Genomic DNA, 5,039 nt, shown 5'->3' with positions numbered 1-5,039 from the left:
AATATAAATAATCCAAAAGCATGGTAAATAAATAAAACCTTCTTTTTTATATTTATTTTAGAAGTATGGTAAATAAATAAAAATATAAATAAACTAGAGGTATGGTAAATAAATAAAACATTTTTTTATATTTACTCCATAAACCTCTTTATATTTACGGAAACTCAAAAAAAATGTTTTATTTAGGTGAAGCCTAGGGATAAATACCATGGGACAAATAATTATTAATACCATGGGCCAAATATCATATTTATAAATAAATATAAAAGAAGTATAAAAAGGTCTGGTAGATAAATAAAAATATATCAAGTAGGATTAGAAATCAACATCTAATTATATACCAAGCTTATGGGCCAAATAAGGATAATATCTATACATTGTGACCTTTATATATTGTTATTATTATTATTATTATTATTATTAAGGATCATAAAATTGAAGAAAAAGTCCTCTAATGTTAACTTCATCAAATCTTTCTTTTCAATTTATCATTTGTTAATTATAAATTACAATATGTGAACATTTTATTTTTATTCATATATTTTATTTATATATATATATATATATATATATATATATATATATATATATATATATATATATATATATTTTCTAAATGAATATATCAAAATTTGTAAACTTGATATAATAGAATAACATAGTAAAAGTAAAATAATGTGGTAAAGGGTTTATATTTTATATTTTAATGGCTCTATTAATATCTATAAACTCTTTGAAAATACTACCATTTTAAAATAATATTATAAAATTTTATTAAAAAAAAACATAATTGAGTCAATTAGAAAAACATATAAAATTATAAAAAATGTTTAACCTTAAATTTTATTTACATATTGGTAACATTCTTTATATATCGATACAGAATTAATCATTATCACTTTGAATGAAAACATGGTAACCATTGATTCAAAACTTGATTATTAGTCGTCCATGAGGTCTTGGATAAAAGGTGAGCACGTACTCTGATAAGGCACTCCTTGATGTGAAGTCATGTTCAATTCCCCGCCCCGATTGGGTTGATATATTAGACATGATGAAGATGATGTCCTGCCAAACTTACATACAAAAATAATAATAATAAAATAGTAAAATTAGTCTAGATGTTGTTGAATAGTGTTGTCATTGATGCTAAAGTCAGTGTTTGAAATATTAGTTGTCATTTGAAAGCTTCATTGGTCAAAGCTCATGGAAGAACCTAGAAGCCCTTGAAGCTCCAAATAGTCTTGTTCTTATTGATGATTTTTTAGAACAAAGATCATGAATTTGCCTTCCTAACCATTGAATCTCCTCGTCAAATTAATTCAAATTAATTTTGATGGTATGTAACACGCCACAAGAGCATTCACTATTTGTGAGATATCCTTGTTTGAAGATAAAGCCCCCAACTCATAAACAAAAACCCCAAAAGATAATGATGTGGCATGGCATTAGAGGTTGGCCTAACACATGTTAAATGAAGAAATCGAACTTTAATATAGTTTCTCCATGGTCAAAGGTCAAAAGGCAATTTACATTAATTATTAGGGGGGGAATTTAAGTTCAAAAGTGTGCCTTCCGCTGCCATGCAAGTCGACCTCATGTATGGTCTTGATATTCAAATTTAATATTATTTGATTGCCTCCCTCAATGTCTAATCTGAAACCACGAACTAGAGGTTCCAAATGACGGGCCCGCTTGGAAAGGCGACAGGGTACAGGCATTTCTATCCGTTGTTGGAATGGCAATGGATCTTTCTGGTCATTGTCGGGACTCTGGTATGATGCTCTCTAATCAACTGACATCCTCTTCGTGACGGAGACTCATGCGAGCCCTGTTCGACCCCTCCTAGATATTGCAGGTTGCCATTGGATCTTAGTTCGCAGGCAGGAGATGAGGAGCTCAGGAGGGGTCAGAGGATCAGGTGGAGTTGCTTGTTTGGCTAGTGACTCACTCCGGAACAGGGTATCTTTGGTAGCCGAAGATGAGTTTGTCAGGTTTATGTGGATTCGGATTAGCGTCGGAGTCTCTCCTCCAAGCAATATCTACATTGCAGTTTGTTACTTCCCCCCAGCCTCTTCACCATTTGCTGTCCATAATGGCTCAAACGGGGATCCCTTTATAGGCTTGTACATCGACATCACCTAGCATTGTGATGTTGGGGAAGTCATCTTCCTAGGTGACTTCAATGCTCGCACTAGAGATCTCTAGATCCCTCTCCACGGCCGATCAGAGGATGTATTTTGTACCTAGGGGCTAGAACCAAATTCTGTAGGGCTTCACCGAATGTCAGATGATACTTTATGGCCCATTACAGTTTATGGTAAACATCTATTGTAGTTGGGGGAATCTCAGGAGTTGTTGATTCTAAACGGTCTCCCCTGTTTCCCAAACTCTCGCTTTTTCACTTGCCGACCATATGGCGGGGGTGTGAGTGTAGTTGATTATGTACTCGCTAGCCATAACTTGCTCCCTTTTATTCGCCATCTCTCATTCTCCCCCATCCCCCTTGCTGATCATGCACTTCTTTCCTTATCTCCCTAGTTTGACCCTCCCCTTCCACCCCATCCCTCCCCTCAGGGCCCACCCTGAACTACCTTCTGATTTGACGAAGGAGACCCTGACATGTTCTCCTCTACCCTACGCAAGATACTCCCATCGAAAACCCAATTCTCCTTGCTTGGTTCTGATTCCACTAAATACACCTGTCTTTTAGCTGTCATTTGGGAAGCAGCACTCAAATCCTTCCCCCACTCCACTCATTCCACTTCCATCTCCCCTAAAGTTGGATCTTGCCCCATGAACAAATGGTACGATGATGAATGCAAGACTCTACATCAAGAACTTCGATATGCTTTCACCCACTCTCAACCCTTCTACTCTGACCTCAAAGCTTTTTATCATCGTCTCCTTCGTCATAAGAAACGACTCTTTGTCTCCCATAGAAGACAAGAACTTTCTACTCTCCTTGCCCACTCCCCTAAACAATTCTGGCATACCATCCTTCCCCGACGCTCCCCTCTTCCGCTTAACCTCGACCCTACATCCATGTTCTCTCACACTTCCAACCTTTATGATATTCCGGGGCAGCCCCAAATTCATGTTACCTCCCCACCCTCTTCTTGTTATCTATTCTTAGACAGGGATATTAGAGAGGCCATTTGGGTGATGAACAACAGTAAAGCAGCCGATGAGGAAGGCTACCAAGCAGAGTTCTTTAAGCACGGTTTTTGTGCTTTGGTTAGCTACTTGGCTGATCTCTTCAACCATGTAGTCCGTGAAGGTTTTCCACCGACATGGGCACACCACATCATCCATCCGATCCACAAATCAGGTTCCAACTCAAATCCCAATAACTATAGAACGATCATGGTGGGTCACATGTCCTCGAAGTTGTATGCTATTGTTTTACATAGGAAGCTCTCCAGTGACCTTGAGTAGAGACAACTCAAAGCTAGGGGACAGGCAATTTTTCGATCGGATCATCAGACCATTGACCACATCTTCACCCTTCGCGTCGTGATTGAGGAGGCATGACACCGCTCTTCGAAAGTCTACTGTTGTTTCATAGATTTTCAAAAGCCTTTGACTCTATTCCAAGGGAGGCCTTGCTCCAGAGACTCAGAGATATTGGCATCTCTGCAACCCTATTGACTGTTATTATGCGCCTATATGAGTTTGTTCTTTGTCGTCTTCGCGCAACCCATGGGATGTTTGATTTCATTCGAAGCACTATTTGGGTTAAACAAGGTTGTCCACTGTCCACTACCCTGTTTGGGATCTATATTGATGAGTTGGAAGCATTTCTACACGAGCATATCCAAGACACTAATGGATACCTTCTTCACCGGGTTTTGATATCTATTCTACTCTTTACTGACGACGTGGTCCTCCTCTCCTCATCCCCAGAAGGATTACAGAGGTAGTTGGATGCCTTAGCTCTATTTTGTGACCATCGAAAGTTGATGGTCAACCTGGGTAAAATCAAGGTTATGATCTTCAATGGGGTGAAGAAAACATCAGACCTTCACTTTCTATTCAAAGGGGAGGAGATTGAGATCACCAACATATATACTTACTTGGTGGCGCAATTCTCAGGTCCCCACTTCAGTTTGGGACCAGCGCTTCAGCCTCGAATCAACAAAGGATATGGATCCGTAGCCCTTCTCGAGAGAGTGCTTTCAACATCACTTCCATGACAGCTCATCCAAGATGAGCCTCATGGACACCTTGATTCATCCCACTATTCTATATGGCTCAGAGATTTGGGGATTGTCTTTACTTGAGTCAGACTGGGCTTCAGCTGAGAGAATCTAGATTCTTCTTCTTCGCTGCATCATTAGGTGCAAACTGACAGTGTCGCAGCACATAATCCTTGCAAAGTTTGGAGCTCAGCCCTTTCGGCTTGAGACGTTCTTCAGATTGGTTTCATTCTTGCATCATGTCCAGGGCTTGACAGGCTCGATAAAGAGTAGGGACCGTTATCCTTACTTGGCATATTGCTCTTCTGAGACTATTGCTCGTTCTACTCCCTCAGGCCAGCGAGATGTTGGTTTACAAGAGTTTCAAACCTCTTAGAGTTAGTGGGAATTCAGTTGAATCGTCTCCCTCCTTTCCGATATTCCTTAGATGCTCCTGGTCACCTTTTACCTACTAGACAAGAGCTAAATAAGATCATCAGAGAGGACATCTACACGCAGTTTGTCTAGGTCACCTGGGTCAATCCTCCAAGTGGGTTGTTCCCAAAGATGGCCTTCTAGGCTGAGCACTTCTTGGAGTTGAGAGACGGCCTCATTGTTCGACCCCAATATATGTTTCACCACTGAATGCATGCTCTTCACATTCCTCTAGGCTAGTTCAGAGTAGGTTCTCATAGACTTCGTGTAGAGACAGACCACCAGGTGGATAGACTAGATAGACTCTGTCAGGTATGTCATTTACAAGGAGTGGAGACTGAGGTGCACTTCATCCTTGGTTGCCCTATCTACTATGAGATCAAGGGAAGGTTTCATTGCTTGTTCAGATATTCTCGGACCCTTGTC

This window comes from Pinus tabuliformis, chromosome 1_1 (assembly GCF_031772625.1).
Source record: "Pinus tabuliformis cultivar Carrire ecotype Pingquan chromosome 1_1, CPIR1, whole genome shotgun sequence".
NCBI classification, from domain to species: domain Eukaryota; kingdom Viridiplantae; phylum Streptophyta; class Pinopsida; order Pinales; family Pinaceae; genus Pinus; species Pinus tabuliformis.
The sequence above is the reverse complement of the archived record's forward strand: the minus strand, read 5'-3'. Positions refer to the sequence as shown.